The sequence below is a fragment of the Gastrolobium bilobum genome, unplaced genomic scaffold, assembly GCF_033153095.1.
Source record: "Gastrolobium bilobum isolate Gb01-03AN ecotype WA unplaced genomic scaffold, APGP_CSIRO_Gbil_v1 utg41772, whole genome shotgun sequence".
Lineage (NCBI taxonomy): Eukaryota > Viridiplantae > Streptophyta > Magnoliopsida > Fabales > Fabaceae > Gastrolobium > Gastrolobium bilobum.
Genome location: NW_026895418.1, coordinates 121,770 through 140,851, shown reverse-complemented (window position 1 = coordinate 140,851; position 19,082 = coordinate 121,770). Strand labels below are relative to the sequence as shown.

The 19,082-nt window shown below is 31.6% G+C and overlaps 1 pseudogene; it reads left to right on the top strand.

Annotated features, from left to right (window-relative positions):
- Positions 1-12,650: 12,650 nt before the first annotated feature.
- Positions 12,651-19,082, top strand: LOC133310569 (uncharacterized; annotated as a pseudogene).

Below are 19,082 nucleotides of genomic sequence, written 5' to 3'. Positions count from 1 at the left end.
TGATGAGTAAAGAAGCAGCACGCTATTATTTTCCAATGTTAGTTTAGGCAGCTTTTTCAACTAAAGGATGGTGGCCATAGTGCTGTCACTTTGACGAATTCTATATTGAATTTAATTTAATTTTGATGCACTGTTAACAGAAATGAGAAATTCGTAAAAAAATTGGATATTAACAAAAATAAAAATAAAATTAGCCAGAGTGCTTTGGAAATAAACTTTTATATTTGTTATTTTTGGGATATTCACGCCATTTAAAGAACGTTAACCACTTGAGGTTTTTGTAAACTATAATTGAAAATATGCTAACCTGAAATGTAAATGTTGAAGATGAAGAATGATTTAATTATATTTCAAACATTCTCCATTTTATGTGAAGAGTCCGTGTAAAAAATGTAGATGTGTAATTTGTCTGATTTTGTCATGTAGAATCCGAAGTTTTTGAGAGTGCGTTACTCTTATTACAAATTAATGGACCAAACTGTTGACGTCCAATCTCCAAATTTTGTGAGAATTTAGAGGGAACGGATATACCTTTGTGGGGGGAAGTTTTCATTCCTCAAAGTTTCTTGCAATGTGTCTAAAGATACTGAACACTATTTTAGCAACGAGGTTATGATTTACATGGGATCTGCAGAGGGGACAATATGTGTCGATGCAAGAAATATGAAAGCGGTGGGTGCAATTTGGAAGAAGTAGCCATTTCCCATCTTCAAATTCCCCCAAGAAAATGGCAGAGTCTGCATTAATTGGCTTCTATTCTGCCTCCATTTTCTTAAACTGTGACAGGGGAAAAGAGTACATAACAGAGAACTCGGAGCCACTGCTTTGAAATTGTAGTGAATCATAATCAGGAATGGACACATCTAGAGGTCACCCTTGAACCCAGTTTCTAACTCCAAGAGACCCTCAACTACACAGAAGAGCACATATAATACAAAAATCAAACAAACTTCCAGTGGTTTAGCCTATCAGACATTTTAATCAGACTAACAAAAATCATCTTTTAACATACCAAGAATTCATCACTCTGAAAAATCAAAAATCTTCATCTTTGTAATGTTGGTCCTCAAATTTTATTCGTAAAGTGATTGTTCTCTTCATCTCTCACCAAAAAAATCTCAAATCCTCTTCAACATTTTTTATCATCTTAAACCCTAAATCTATTGTGCCTGTGTTGGTGGTTCTATGGTTTGATTTCTGGATAAATTTATGGCAAGACGAAATCACTCTATTGTGCTTCAAGATTTGGACATTGGAAGCATTCCTTTGAAATCTATACTCAAGAACGAATCTGCATTCCTCTCTCTTGGGTGCTGAAATCTTTCTTTCTTTTGGGAGCAGATTAAATCTAATTTTTGGGGCTTCATTGTGGTATATTCTGAACAACTCAAATCTTATTGTTATTCATTGAATTTTGGACTCTCTGTTCTGAAATTTGAAATTCGTTAATCTTCTTTTGTTCTTGAAAGACTTTTCAGACACAAGTATAGAAAACACAAAAGTAGCTTATAGAATATTCGTTTGTTTGTTTTTTTTGGTCTCATTTTCTTTCTGCAGAATTATTTTTTGAATGAGAAAATATGAATACCTTATGTGTGCGCTAATAAACACATTGTTGAGTCGCTGTATATCCTGAAGCATTATGAGAAAACATCCAACAGAAACTGAAACCACTTCACAGAAGAGAAGAAACAGAGGTTGTTTTGATCATATCTTATGTAATTCCTCCCCTACAGACTGTAATGTATCTTTTCCATTGACTGGTACGACCCAATTACTATCCTTGCAAGCTATTTCATATTATCATTTTGATATCTAATTCATATTATCAATATTTTGTAGAGCATTTTTCTTTATTTTTTGCCTCTCCCTTTATCATTATTTCATTACTTAAAATGAAAGACTGGTTTTTTTCGTCATTGTTTGTTTTATAAACAGAAACTCCTCTGCAAAATATAATAAACAGAGGTAGTTTTAATAATCTCTCATCTTATTCCTCCACTGCAAACTGTAATATCTTCATACTAATTCACTTTACTAATATTCTATAGAAATTTTTTCTCCGATTTCTGCCTTCTCCGTTGGCAGGTAAGTTTACTTCGTCATTTATCTCATTTACCCCAAAGTGATAATCATTCATTTGTACAGTATTGAATCCGGTTGATTATTATTATTATTATTATTATTATTTGGATATTACAGCCTTTCCGAAATAGGCAATACACTCAATGAGTTCAGCTGCAATAGACAATCACTAGGTGATATTTATAATAGTATGTAACTTTGTTCTTGCAGTTCAATAGATTTTTGTCATTACTTCATTACTTAAAATGAAAGTATGATTTTCTTTCTTTTTCGTCGTTGTTTTTTTTTTACATTACATCATTACGTAATTTTATGTCTTCTTATTTATTTTACGTAATTTTGTCAAGCTTTGTTAGCTTATATTTTTCGTGTATTACTGTTGTTCTTGCTGCAACTCATATGAAAGGGTCACAAGCTGGAGTGCACTTTGTGGGAGCATTATGTGGATGAGGTCCAATCTTTTTTGGAAAATAGTGACACTCCTCATAACGTCATGATAGTCCAGCTAGACAGGATAAAATGTTTTAGGGGTATGATTTTAACAATCTTTTTTAACAAAACGTTATGCTTCTGTATTATGTTTTATTCACGTTATTTTATTTTTGGCTTTTCGATTTTTATTTGATATACTTAACTCGATAGGTAAGGTTGGGTTAACAAATACAAAATATACAATGAGGATTGTCATGGATTCGAAGATGCCAGAGATCGTTGAGTTCAAAAAATGGTGTGTTTGTTATTCTTGAACTCATTTGACAATTTATTCGGTTAATCATTTATGGTGTTATGATTTTTCTCTTTATAGTCTTTCGGCTGATGGTGTGGAAAGTAGTTTGAGGATGACTCAGTTGTCTACTCAGTCCTCCTATTCTTACGAAAATGATTTTCTGAAGGAGACCAAAAAGTAGTCTATCAGTGATGTGAAGCTTTGTGGCGAGGTAAATATCGAATTTTTTTTTTCGCTTTTCTTGAATTATATCAAGTCTGTATGAATGATGTGAACTGTTTGCCTGCGATTGCTATATTTAAGGTTACAACTTGGGAAGATTATTATCCGAGGTAATATATTGTTCTTGGTTTTTTTTTTTTGTGAATGTATTGTTCTTGGTTTTTAATTTGTCTTTAATCTGTATGCTTAATATTTTTTTTTTGTTATACAATTTTCCAAAACGATAGATTTAGTGTTCAGGTAAGAGTTGTGGATAACATGGATTCCACATCATTTCTTCTGTTTGATCGCGATTGTGTGTCTTTGTTGGGGATGAGTGCTGGTGAATTGCGCGAGCTGCATTGCAAGAGGGTTTGTATTATCATTGCTATGAAATATTGAAAACGTATATTTTGACGTAGAGTGCACTCTGTTCGCGCTGTAGTTGTTATTTTTTTTCCCTGTTTAATGGATCATCCTTTTTTTCTGTAGGATTTGGATTTGGATCAAAGTTGAGATGCTCATCACTGATTTTTCTTTCTTTTTTTAAATAGATTTGATGCAGAAGCAAATGAGACCACCCCGTAGATTTGGCAACTATGTCTTGAGGATGATTTTTTTGTGTCTTGGAGACGAAATGTTTACAGGATTGTTGTTGTTATTATGACTTTTATTTGCAATGTCTTTTGTTCAAGTGACAACTAATATGGTATATTCATAACCAAAGTTTTTTGTAATGGACTACCCCATGAAAGCTGTTTTTTGCAATGGATTCCTGATATGTTGATGTGAGGCACTCTCCTATTGTTTTTTTCAACATTGATTCAAAACTTCTAGCGAAAAAAAATAGTACTCTCTTGCTGCTGAAAAATCAGTTATATCTTCCAGTATCAATAACGACGTTAATTAATATTAAAAGCAAAAATTGTAGTGTTATATGTTGTGCAATAAATGTTAATAATAAAATGATTAATCCAATCTTTGATTATGTTTTGGTTCGTCTTTTAAAAGTTTAATTTTACAAGTTCGATTTTACTCAAACAAAGACTGAGTAAACAAAAATTATAATCCGACTCATTGAATAATTCAAAAAACACATACTAACAACTGATAGCATATCGTTTTGGAAATTTATATGTCAACAAATCTTAACAGGTTATTTCTTTTTGTTTCTTTTCTTTTCTTTCTACATTGTCATTTTTTGAATTTAAATTTGAATTTAGAACGATGGTGTATTGGGGACTATCTGTCATCAAAACGCTGCATCTAATCTACTGTTTACACAACGTAGGAATTAATTAGATCTCAGGTTTAATGACCGTTGCTTAATTTGAGGAATAATGATTTTGGAAATCGTCTAATATAATTAAAAGCTTAATTTGGGGACCATCTGTCATCAAACCGTTGCTTAATTTGAGGAATAATGGTTTTGGAAATTGTCCAATATAACTAAAAGCTTAATTTGGGGACCATCTGTCATAAAAAATTTGGAAATAAATTAAATGAAAAAATCTGCACTAATCTTTTCGTTGATTTAATTCGAAATTTGGAAATAAATTAAATGAAAAATTATGTAAACAATTTTTGGTGGCAGACAACTCATTCAATGTCCCACTCAATTCTACATTGGAATTTCTAAATTAATAATAACTCAACTCTTCTAAATTTTGAATTTATGTTTAAATTTGAATTTTTAACTTTGTAATGGTGGGAAAAATTTTGGAAATTTTTTTGTGACAGACAACTTATTTAATGTCCCACTATTTTTATTTTATCGTATATTATGAGTAAAAAAGACCTCTACTTCTTTTTTGTATATCCCACTATTTTTTGCATGGATAACTGTTAGCTCTATTAATGTTGCATTAAAAAAACAAAAAACATTAAATTTTTTTTGTAAAATAATAAAATTATTTATATTGTAAAATAAATTCGAAATTTAGAAATAAATTAAATGAAAAATTATGTGAATAATTTTTTGTGGTAGACAACTCATTCAATGTCCCACTGCATTCTACATTAGAATTTTCAAATTAATAATAACTCAACTCTTCTAAATTTTGAATTTATGATTAAATTTGAATTTTGAATTTAAATTTTTAACTTTGTAATGGTGGGAAAACTTTTGGAATTTTTTTTGTGGCTGACAGCTCATTTAATGTCCCACTATATTTTTTGTATATTATGAGTAAAAAAGACTTCTACTTTTCTTTTGTTGTATATCCCACTATTTTTCTCATGCATAATTGTTAGCTCTATTAATGTTGCATAAAAAAAAACATTAAAAAAATATTGTAAAATAACAAAATTATTTATATTGTAAAATAATTTCGAAATTTGGAAATAAATTAAATGAAAAATTATGTTCACAATTTTTTGTGACAAACAACTCATTCAATGTCTCACTGCTTTCTACATTGATATCCCAAATTAATAATAACTCAACTCTTCTAATTTTTGAATTTATGTTTAAATTTGAATTTTGAATTTGAATTTTTAACTTTGTAATGGTGGGAAAAGTTTCGGAAAATTTTTTGTGACAGACAACTCATTTAATGTCCCACTACTTTTATTTTATTGTATATTATGAGTAAAAAAGACCTCTACTTTTTTTGTTGTATATAACTCATTTAATGTCCCACTACTTTTATTTTATTGTATATTATGAGTAAAAAAGACCTCTACTTTTTTTGTTGTATATCCCACTACTTTTTGCATGGATAATTGTTATCCCTATTAATGCTGCTTGAAAAAAAAATAAAAAAAAATTGTAAAATAACAAAATTATTTATATTGTAAAATTATTTCGAAATTTGGAAATAAATTAAATAGAAAATTAAGTGAACTTAATGTGTGGCAAAAGAGTTCAACATTTAATATTTATGCAGTGAGAAAAGATATATATAATAATATGAATTTAATATAAAATTATAGATTAAACAATAAAATATTTAAAAATATAAAATACATTTATAGTCGATAAAAATTATTTAAAATTTTAAATTTAAATGAAAAAAATAAGAAATGGCATAATTTATACTTTACAAAAAATAAATTAAAATTTTAACATAAAAATTTTAAATATACATGTATAACCAATTAAAAAAATATACCTGTATTTAAAAAAAAATATTTAACATAAACATTTTAATTATACATGTATAACCAATTAAAAATATATATACAAATCATAAATTAAAATAGAAAAAATTACATAATAAAATATGTATAATTAATATAAAAAATTTATATTTAAATATTTGAATTTAAATAAAAAATGACGTTCTGTCATTCTGTAAAAAATTATTAAAATTTAAGAACTATAAAAATGAAAATTTTAATTTAGTATATAAAAAAGAAATTAAACTTTCATTTTTTTATCGCAAGAGTGTAATTAACACAAATACTTGCAAAAAACAATTATTTATATAAAATGCTGACAGTTAGAGGTGAAAAACTGGGCTCGGCCCGGAGAGCCGGCCCGCCAATATATTTTTATAATTCAATTGAAATTTTATCCTTCTTCCTTTATAATTAAATTACTAAATTTGATTTTAATTTTTGTAAATATAAATTTGTGAAATTCCAAAGACTAACGACACTATATGTGGCACTGTCTAGAGTAAAGAGCAAGCATGGATTGAAGATATTGATACTTGATGAAAACAGTTGTGTTACAAATAGTACCCTTAATATAGTTTACAAGGGAGTATTTCAAAGATTAATGTCGTAAATTTCCTTCTGTCTACTATAAGATAACATCACTGCTTGGTACAGGTAAAGACAAAAAAAAAATGGCAATGGAGTGCTTTTTTACTTATATTCGTAACGGTTTGGTTTTTTTTAACTGCTACTTTTTTTTCTCTTGCAGAAATCGTTTTTCATGCACACATGGTATATTGTTAACTGCTAAAACAATATTCCATGGTCATCAATATATGGATGTATTGTTATAACACTTTTTATTTGTACTGACATGTTCACGTGTTTTTTTTCACACTTTCATTTGTAGATTATTACTTATTCATTTCTAAGAGGATGAAGGATCACAAATGTAAGTTCGGCATCTTGCATGTGTTGCGTTAGTTTTTACGAGACAAACCAATCAATTTTTTTTTCCTCCGTGCAACGCACGGGTAATACACTAGTTGTGTATAAATGCTAAGACACGGAGACTTTGCAAGCGACTGAATAAACTCATTTGCTTGTTGTGTATAATGCTAAGACAAGTATTGCACGTAAATGATATAGGATTTAATGTCAAGGTGAAAGTCTTGCACGTTAACCAAATCACCCGAGACTCTTTTAACTTGTATGTTGATTATGCCGGACTTAATGCCATCATTTAAGTCTCAACATTTGTTATAAAGTCTCGTAAGTTTGCCACGCTGTTACTAAGTCCCGCATAGTAAATGTGAAACTTCCATCCTAACATTGAGTCTTGTACTCTTGACGACTTATGAGATTTGTTTCCTACTATGAAATTAAATGCATTAATTTAAAAGATCTTTTAAAAAATGAATTAAATAATTATTTTTATTCAAAACAAACATTAGTTTGATCAAAAAGCCTTCAAGTGAATACGGGCATAGCTTAACGCAAATTTTCAAACTACATTACATAGAAATCACTCACTCTATGATAATATTTTTATAATATCAATAATATGAAAATGTCTATTATTAGGTTAAAACACAAAAAGAATGCGATAACATGATTTCTAAAGTTGTTATCCATATATAATATGATAACTTCGATTTCTATCCATAAAGCTGCGTGGTCGAGGTGGCAGACAAGGGGATCCTGGAAGCTCACGCTTTTTTTTTTTTAAGTCTTGAAGATAACATATTTCGGATTTTTGGTGGAGACCGAATTCTGCTGCACATGGAATTTGAATTTGATTGCCTGAAACATGCATGGTTAATATTGTGATATGTAGGGCTTAATGCGAGCTTTCAGAGTTGAAGACCTACCTATTGAGTCCAAGATGTTGACCAAAGCATTAGATGAAGCCCAGAGAAAAGTGGGAGATCGAACTATTTCTTTGACATTCGGAAGCAATTGTTTGAGTATATATGATGAAGTACTTTAACAGCCAAAGAGATCGTGTTTATACAGAGAGAAGAAGAAATAGTTCTTGAATATGCTGAATTGATAATGGATGACATTTTAGAGGTAAGTGTGGCTAAAATTTTGTTCCTTTTGTACCTTGCTTCATTAATTGTGTAACATAATAATCAATCTTATGCTGAATTAGGCGAACATTGGTTCTGATGCTCCAAAAGACAGCTGGGATCTTGAAAAACTATAATTGCTAAAATTCAGCAGTAATTAAGTGGAATCTTTTGATCCTTGTGCTTGATTCCTTGTTTGGTTTAGTTATATGCAGAAACTTGATTTTGTTTCCAACCAGTGCTTGTAAAGCAAGATGAGGATAAAAAAGGAAAATCAGAAGTCGGAAAAACGTAATGCGCGCACTCGGGTTAATAGCAACCCAAATCCGGTTGGCACTGTTGTTGAGCCTTCGACATCAAGTTCTAGTTTCTAATACAGCGGTTGTTGCGAATAACTATTTACTCAATTACTTCTTTCCGAATGATAGAAATATTTTTCATAAATATGATATATATATATATATATATATATATATATATATTTCTTTTTCTATGATACGATATCCCAAATTAGTTGAAGTCGGTGATAGATAAACACAAATGAAAAGTATGAAAATAAGAAAGGAAAATTTATACTAATAATTTTTTTCTTACCATCTCTTGTAATTTTTTATCATATAAGAGATGTTAAGAAAAAAAAAATATATAAGAAGTACATATAACCTCCCAAAAAATTAAAATGGAATTGATAGTCTCAAAATTAAGATTTCCAAAATCTACATAAATAAAAGGAGTACTACTTCTCAACTCAAAAAAAAAAAAAAGGTCAGCTTGACTGTTCAATAAAAACTAGAGCATTTGAAGGAAATTTCATTTAAAATATTGTTGCCTTTGTTGACTGCTTGATGGGGCGAAATTATTGGCAGTAGTAGCATTGGAAGAACTCGGCACTGCATGGTTCCGTGAGGGAGTAGTGACAGCAGCATAGTTGTGCATAGAAGGTTGTGGATCTGACATGGCCTGAAAAGGTGATGGTGAATTTGGAGCTTTTACAAGCTGCAAAGGTTGTGGATTTGTCATGTTAGAAACAGCTTCAGAAAAGATCTCCAACATCAAGGGAACCCTCTTTATAGCCTGAAAGAGATTACCCCTTTGTGTTAAGACTTTTCCCTTGGCAAGGTTAAGAATCACTGCATCTGCAGGATCAATTGTAGGCCTCACAAGAGGGCAATGCAGGGAATAGAGTGCCACTTAAGCCTTGAACCGATGAGTTTTCCAATTGGTTTGAGGTAGAGGGCACCGACTTGTTCATATATTTATTGAGTTTTTCTATGGCTTCGTCTCTCTCTTGACAAGTCATCATATGCTGAATAGACATATCCTTAAGTGTCTGAGTAGTTTTCAAATGTATTTGTTTGACCTTCTCCAATTCATGCAAGACATGTATATACTTTTGCTTCCAGGTCTTAGCTTCCTAAGAGAGTAAACAAGGAAAAGTTAATGGAATTTGAAAAAAAATTAAATCTTTCACCGTTTGTTTTTCCCCTACCCCCAAGGTTGTCAAACTCGAGAGTCTACGCAAACTCGGAAGGGTGAACCAAAATCGTAAATCGTAGAATCTTAATACGAATCGTAGAATCGTAATACGGGATACAAATTATATTTATATATATTTATATGCATATAAAGTAATATAATAAGCAAAATTAATTCAACCAACCAGTAAAATAATGTCATACAATAGACATGATCAAGAAAAGGAGCAACATTTTCTAAAAAAATACAATATTCAAATTCACAAAAAAAATAAAAAAATTAACCACAATTTAATTGGTCCAGAAGCAAGCAATATTGAGAAAACATGACTAATTTGATCTTTCAATCTAGACTAATTTAATTTTTCAACGTGGACTAATTTGATTTTTCAAGTAAATTAAAAAGGATATAACAAAAAAAAGAAAACAGAGGCAAAAACAAGAAAAGAAAAAAAAAGACTAATTTGGTTTAGCAAATAAAAAAAATTTGGTCATGTGTAAGTACTACCACTACTAGAAAAGTCCAAAAAAGTCCAAATTTGGTCATGGTTAAGCTAACTTTTAATGATGCAATTATGTAGCATCCTGCATACAACAATTTTGAAGTTGATTCTTTCAAACTTATGGAGCTCCTTGGACCCGAGAAGGTTGATCCTACTGATGTAAAGCTAATTAAGGATAAGCTTTTTGGTTATTCGACCTTTTAAGGTTGATCCTTGAGTTTAATGGGACATAATTTTATTTACCTTTTAGTATGAATGACCAGGTCTTCGAAGGTACATCTGGGATTGACAATAAATTTACAACTGTGCAATTCACCAGTGAGGTATAAACTCTTTTTTTATTTTTTTATTTTTTATTCTTTTACTATTGTCTAACTTATTTAAAAATTAAATGTAAAATTATACATGAAAATTTTATTGTGGATTTTCATGAATGTATCTACTGATTGGTGACTTGGTATCTTTTGTGATCTATCCAATTGGTCAAGGAAGCTTTTCGGATGGGTAGGACCCAAATAATGTGTTAATTATTTAGTTTGATAGTTTTATTTTGGTAGTAAGTATAGTAGTGACTAGATTAGATTAGAGAAATCCTAGTAAAGAATAACAATTTCCCTCCTGCATGTCAATACTGTAGTTAAAAAAACATTGCAGGGTGGTTTCGTTAGTATCAATAATGATTACATTGCTTCTCATTTAACTTGATTAAATGATAAATTTTACATTGTGTATTTGCTTTTGGAATGGTCACTTAATGGTTCTGGAAAACCAATTGATAATGGATCACGCATATTACCTGAGGCTTACTTGGACATATCAGGTATTATAATTTCTTCAGGGGTGGTCTAAATCTGAAGATCTAAATGCCATGCCAATTACAACCACTGACCCAAAAAAAGTATATCAAATATATTAATTTATTGCTTTTTTATAATCAATTTGATAAGTGTTTACCTTTGTTATCTAATATCTTGTAGTACTGATAGAATTTTATGCTATCTAGATGCAGAAACCTAAAGAAATTCATAACTTTCAACTTTCATGTGTACTAATATCTTGGAGCTACTCAAAATTTGTCTGGAGTAGTACATACTACATAGTCACGGTCCGTGATTTTCTAAACCAAATGAATGAATGGATGATTTTTGTTTTGTGATACTTTGTTTTCTAATAGCTAGGAAATAAATTTGTATTTGAACTGAGGCCCCTAGTCTGGAATATATGATTTTATAGGGACAACTAGGAGTTTCTTTGAGAGCCTGCAAAATTTGGCGGTGAATAATAAGGTGGATTATGGATGTGTCCAAGCCGAACTCTACTTACTGGGTGTTGGTCATGTGAAGCCAACCTTAGTTGGCCTAAATAAAATCTTTGTATGAATTCAACTTGGCGCTGAAAGGGTAAGAGGTAGTGATAAAGGGTACTGTGCACACCATGTTTCTTTTTGCAGAAAGTTTCTTATAGTTTCATTTTGCAGAGTGGTTTCTTTTTGCCAACAATCTTAATTCCTATCAAATTAAGTAATTTCAACTCTAATTTTATAATCAGCCTCTTGCAGATTTTCCCTCTCAGTGAAAAGATTGAGAGTATTAATGATCAGTATTGAACCTTAAGAGCAGAGGAGGTAAAGATTTTCCCTATCAAATTAAGTAATTTCAACTCTAATTTTATAATTGATGTTGATCATGTAATCTAATCGTTTTTTTAACCTTTATTCAGTTTAATTCAAATCTTTACGTTTTTTGAAAAAAAAAACAGGATATTCATTGTTATTAAAACAAATGACTGTTTTATTCCATGAAATAACTGTTAAAAAAATGGGATATTCATTGATTTATAACTACTAAATCACTCTTTGTCGTTATCTTTGTTTTTTAAATCTTTATTCAGTTTAATTCAAAAACTTCACATTTTTTAAAGAATACAATTCTATTTACTCGAAAAAAATTAATTAGTAAAAAAAAAAAATTATACATATCCCGACCTTTGTTTTTTATTTTCAGATTTTTAAATTTGAATCTTTTATTAACCTCTTGATTCAGTGGAATCAGGTATGAGTGTTTTGTTATTAGAAAAAACTTCTGTTTTATTCCATAAAAATCTCATTTATAACTACTGAATCACTCTTTTGTCGTCATCTTTGTTTTTTAAATAACTGATGGTTATCATGTAATCTAATCGTTTTTTTAAAACCTTTATTGAGTTTAATTCAAATCTTTACTTTTTTTGAAAAAAAAATGGGATATTCATTGTTATTAAAACAAATGACTGTTTTATTCCACGAAAATCTCATTTATAACTACTGAATCACTCTTTTGTCGTTATCTTTGTTTTTTAAATCTTTATTCAGTTTAATTCAAAAACTTCACATTTTTTAAAGAAGACAATTCAAAAACTATAAATCACTCTCATTTATACAATTCCTGATACGCATTATTCTTCAACGTCGGTGATTGCTTCTCTGTTTTTTCTTCTTACACAAAATATGAGTTCAAAATATGATTTTCTGAAGGATGTTAATCTTGCCAAGGAGGACTGGAGGATTAAGGTGAAGGTGGTTCGGACTTGGAAAGTTCCTAACTTTCAGCGTAAAAATTTGGAGGACAATCTTGAAATGGTTTTATTGGATGAACAGGTTGTGTTCTGTGTTTTAAAAATCTTCCATCTTTGTTTTGATCATTTTAGTTAACGTTGTTGACATAAGTTGGCTCCATTCTTTTGTAGGGTGGTAGGATCCACGCCACTGTCAAAGGTACCTTGCAGGTGCGAAATAAAATCAACGAAGGAGAGTGCTATTTTATAAAAAAAATTTGGAGTTGGATTCAATAGCGATGTGTTTAGGCCAACCAAGCATCAGTATCGTTTGTCTTTCAACTTGAGGACTGATGTTAAATCGATTGTTGTTTCTGATATTTGTGCGAGTGATTTTGATTTTGTTGATTATAACATCATTGAGAAAGAAACGTCTGACTCCCCTTATTTAGTCGGTAATAGATTCTTCCTCACTGTTATCCTTTTTTTAATTATTGCGGGTTTTATTTTATTCCCATACTCTTTGCTGCCTTTTTTTAATTTTTAAACGTCATTGGTTTATTCTGTATCATGGCTATTTCCTTATTTTTAAACTCTTTGCGGTTATAGTTTTGTGTTTTTAATGTTTTGTCACGAGTAATCTTATTTTGTATCATTATTTTTTTCATTAACTGTGTTTTTTATGTTTCTGTATTCGCTTTTATTATTGCATAATTTTTTTCACAAACTCTTTGCTGCGTTTTCTTTTGTAGACGTCATTGGTTTAATCTCAGGAATTGGGAAAGTTTGTGATCGTGTGGTTTCTGGTAAGAAGACAAAAATGGTGGTGTTGGAGCTTGACAACCTGAGGTACTTACAAATGTTTAGTTAAATGAATTATTTTTGTCCAGCTCTGTTAGCTTATATTTTACGCGTATTAACGTTGTGCTTGCTGCAACACACGTGTAGGGGTCATAAGTTGGAGTGCACTTTGTGGGAGCATTATGTGGATGAGGTCCAATCTTTTTTGGCAGACAACAACGATCCTCATAACGTCCTAATACGCAGTTAAAAATATTTTTATATTAAAAATGTCTTTTGTTATTTTTGTTACATTTTTGCTTTGTGTTACAGATATTGATGTCAATGACTCCAGTGTGCCAACTATTACCTCTATCCATCAAGGTCTTTATATTAATTTTCAATTTTCAAATATTGAATCACAACTCTTTGTTCCTGTTGGCCTCTCTTTTTTTAGTTTTCCATTCGTTATCCTTTGTGTTACAATTATGGATATAGATGATTCGAATGTGCCAATGTAGTTTTTTTTGTTTTTTACAAAGTATTTTTTTTATAGTCTACTATTTATGGTGAAAACGATGCTCATTTGGTTCATCTAATACATGAAAAAAAAAATTGTGTTCACATGTCTTTTTTTTCCAATCATTTTTTCTTTCTATTATAGATATTTATATAAACAATTTCAATGTGCGAAACACGTTTTATATCAATGGAGGTCTTAATTATAATTTCAAATTATATATTTGCTATTACAAATAAAAAACTTCCTGTCTGACAACCAAGCTTATTTCAATCTAAAAATATTTGTATATGTTTAGATTATTGGGACGCAGGGGATCCTACTTTTGTTTGCGAGCATTGTGGAGCACAAATGTGGTATGCAGAAAGAACTAAGAGGGATCGTAACCCAAGTATGCCGCAATTTGGATTGTGCTGTGTCAATGGAAAAGTTCAACTTCCTTTGTTAAAAACTGCTCCGGATACATTGCTTCAATTGCATGCTAATTCCAATATCGCCATTTTTTGCGAAATATTAGAGCGTACAATATGATTTTTTCCTTCACCTCCTTTGGAGCAAAAGTGGATGGATCAGTAAATCAAGGTTCTGGCCCTTATTGTTTTAGAGTTGGGGGGAGAGTTCATCATTTAATTGGCAGTCTTCTGCCTGCTGATAGTCAGTCTCCAAAATTTGCTCAACTTTATATTTACGACACTGAGCATGAAGTGGACAACAGACTTGGTTGTCTAAGGTATATTTTTTTTTGACCCAATTCTCATGTTTCATATGTGGAGTATCTTTTTATGTTGAGTAATATGAATGACAATTTTTTTATTTATTAAATTTGCAGTTCCACCAGTACTGAAGATATGCTTGATCCTGAAATTATCTGATTATTGAAGGAGATGTTCGATAAGCACAACAGTATAGCTCAGTCTTTCAGGTACACTAGAGACCGTTATAAGGAAGATGACTTTAATGGTGTAAAGTTGAGGCTTATTCGAAGGCGTGGTAGTGATGGAAGAGTTTATAATCTTCCGACAGCATTCGAAGTGACAGCTTTGATTGTTGGAGATATAGACAGTGCTATGGGCGATAGGGATATCATTATTGAAACACAAGATAGAGTATTGCAGCGCATCGATGTGAAGCATCCATTATATGTTGGCTTGCAGTATCCATTGTTATTTCCATACGGTGAAGACGGTTATCGTGATGATGTCCAGCGTACTGTATCCAGTGGTAGGAAAAATGCAAGAGCCATGATCAGCATGAAGGAATTTTTTTCGTTTAGACTTCAGATGCGATCTGGAGAATCAGAAATTCTACATCGATCAAGGAAACTTTTCCAACAATTTCTGGTTGATGCATACACTATGATTGAGTTTGAACGGCTTAATTTCATTCGATATAACCAGAGTCATCTGAGAGCTGAGTTGTACAAAAATATAAAACATTCATTAGATAGCGGTGAAGATGCAGCACTGAGCACTGGAAAACGTATCATTTACCTTCTTCATTCGCAGGAGGACCTAGATATATGGCTGAAAATTGTAAAGATGCTTTCGCAATTTGCCGTTGGGCTGGATATCCTCATCTTTTTATAACAATTACCTGCAATCCTAAGTGGCAGAAATTACACGATTTGTTAGGGCCAGATAGCTGAACCCTGAAGATCGGCCTGATATTCTATGCAGAGTCTTCAAGTTCAAATTAGACCAGTTGCTACATGGTTTAAAAAAGGAAAATATTCTTGGCAGAGTCATTGCATGTAAGTATATTATAAACTTGATACTCTTTTTGTTAACTGGATTTTATACAAAAAAATTTACGTCATGCATTGAATCTTTCTATAACGTTGTTGTATTCTTATTATTACTTATGTTATATTCTTTGAATGTAACAGATGTTTGTACAATCGAATTCCAAAAGCGCGGACTACCGCATGCTCATATTCTTCTATTCTTAAACCCTTCAAGCAAAGCTGAAAGTGCTCTTGATATTGATAAATTGATTTCAGCAGAGATACCTGACAAGGAAACGAATCCTACGCTGTTTATGGCTGTCACGAGTTACATGATACATGGTCCATGTGGTCCTGAAAATTACAAATCTCCTTGCATGAAGGACGGACGGTGTTCAAAAAAATTTCCAAAAAACTTCTGCTCCCGTACTTTGATTGATGATGATTGATTTCCTCATTATAAGAGAAGAAATGATGGGAGAGTTGTGAACAAAAATGGTGTTGAACTTGATAATCGTTATGTTGTGCCCTATAATGCACACCTTCTTTTAAAGTACCAGACTCATATCAACGTTGAATATACTTGCCAGAGAAGTGCCATTAAATATCTTTTTAAATACATCCACAAAGGGAATGACAGAGTGACAGCTGCCATAAATCATTTGGACGATGAAATAAAAATGTTTTATGACTGCAGGTACTAAAAATAATCTCCATTGTGTTTTGCTTTCCTACAAAATTGGCACAATTTTTTTGAGAAATTATTAACTTAAATGTTCACCGATTTATTTATTTATGATAGGTATGTCTCCGCATGTGAAGCAGCTTGGAGAATATTTGGATTTGACATTCATTCGAGATATCCCCCTGTTCAGAGATTGCCATTTCACTTGCCTAATGAAAAGAACATTATTTTCAGTGATAATGATTCGTTGTATGATGTAAAGACAAGGGCGGAGTCTAGACTGTCAATTTTTGAGTCTTGGATGGATGCAAATAAAAAATATCCAGAAGGTAGGCATCTAACTTATGGAGAGTACCCGACTGAATTTGTTTTCAAAGAAAAAACGCATGAATAGAATCCGAGAAAAAAAGGATTTTCCATTGGAAGGATAAATCGTTTTTCTGCCAATAATGGAGAAGATTCATATCTTCGCACCTTGCTTAATTTTCAAAGAGGTTGCACCAGTTATGAAGATCTTAGAACGATCAATGGCGTGGTTTTTCCTACATTTAAGGATGCGTGATATTCTTTAGGACTTCTGGATGATGACAATGAGTACATTGATGCAATTAAGGAGGCAAGTTTCTGGGGATCTGCTGCTTATCTTAGATGTCTGTTTGCTCTGTTGTTATTTGCCAACTCAATGAATAGACCTGAAAAAGTTTGGGAAGAGTGTTGGAAATTTTATCTGACGACGTTGTTTATCGGCATAGGAAAAGAATAGGACGTCAAGGTACGTGTTATAATAATATTTCATACAATTTTTTTTTTGTTTAACCGAAATCAGCATATGCTGCCTTAGTACTTATTAGCTTTTTTTGCCCGTATTCAGCAAATGTTGCTTTAGTGCTTTTTTTTTCCCCGCATTCAGCAAATGATGCTTTAGTACTTATTTCGCTCTCTTTTCTTTCTTTGATTACATTATCTTTGTTAATTTTTTAATTTTTTTTCCTTTGAATTTTATGCTTTGTCAGATGCAATTCTTACAGAAGAGTCTATAAAAAACATAACTCTTGAAGAAATTGATAAGGTACTGCAGAGCAATGGGAAATGCCTCTCTGATTATCCGTCAATGCCACGCATCAATAGTGAAACTTTGCTTGATATGCAAAATCGATTAGTGTTGGATGAATTAATGTATGACAGATTTGCTTTGGAAGAGGAGCATAAAAGACTAATTAATTCCCTCACTGATGAGCAAAAAGTTGTTTATGATAAAATTGTTTCAGCAGTTACGGCAGGTAATGGAGGGTTATTTTTCCTATACGGGTTCGGTGGTACAGGAAAAACATTTATTTGGAATACTCTTTCAGCATCTATTAGATCAAAAGCTGGAATCGTACTTAATGTTGCTTCTAGTGGAATTGCTTCCCTTCTGCTTCCTGGAGGACGAACAGCGCATTTTAGATTTCGTATTCCTATTCAAATCAATGAAGATTCAACGTGTAATATAAGGCCGAAATCTACTATAGCTGAGTTGCTGTAAAAAACAAAGTTAATCATTTGGGATGAAGCTCCAATGGTACATAGATTTTGCTTTGAGGCTCTGGATAGGACACTGAGAGATGTTCTTAGAATTTCTGATACAAGCTGTGTTGATATGCCATTTGGTGGAAAAGTTGTTGGTCTAGGAGGTGACTTTCGGCAAATATTACCTGTCATTCCTCATGGCAGCAGACAAGATGTAGTTCATGCAACCATCAATTCTTCTCATCTATGGTCCCATTGTCATTTATTAACTTTGACCAAGAACATGCGTCTTAATTCTGGAAGTAGCGCTCACAATTTAGAGGAAATAAAAGAATTTTCTGAGTGGCTACTTAAAGTTGGGGATGGTAATCTTGGTGATGATGTTGATGGAGAATCTATTATAACAATTCCAGATGAATTGTTGATTAGAGAATCGGAAGATCCGCTGTCGGATATGGTTAATTTTGTTTATCCGAATCTCTTGGATAATATTTTGGATCAGACCTTCTTTAAAGAACGTGCTATTCTAACTCCTAAATTGTCCGATGTTGCTATGCTAAACGAGCACCTAATGTCTATGGTTCCTGGTGAAGAAAGGACTTTTTTGAGTTCGGATAAAATTCTTAAGCAAGGTGGGACTTCCTCTGTTGAGGATGATGAAATCACCCCTGAGATCTTAAATACATTATCATGCTCAGGGATTCCTGATAATAAATTAATCTTGAAAGTTAAAGTTCCAGTAATGCTATTAAGAAATATTGATCAGTCGAGAGGTTTATGCAATGGCACGAGATTGCTTATTACAAAATTAGTGAATCATGTTGTTGAGGCAATTGTACTTACAGGAAGCAATATAGGGGAAACTGTGTTAATCCCTAGAATGACGATGAGCCCATCGAGTCATACATTTCCTGTAAATTTCCAAAGAAGACAATTCCCCCTGATTGTATCGTTTGCCATGACTATCAACAAGAGTCAAGGACAATCACTTTCACATGTTGCAATTTATCTCCCTAAGCCTGTCTTCACTCATGGGCAATTATATGTGGCACTGTCTAGAGTAAAGAGTAAGCATGGATTGAAGATATTGATACTTGATGAAAATGGCTGCGTTACGAATAGTACCCTTAATATAGTTTACAAGGAAGTATTTCAAAGACTGCTATAG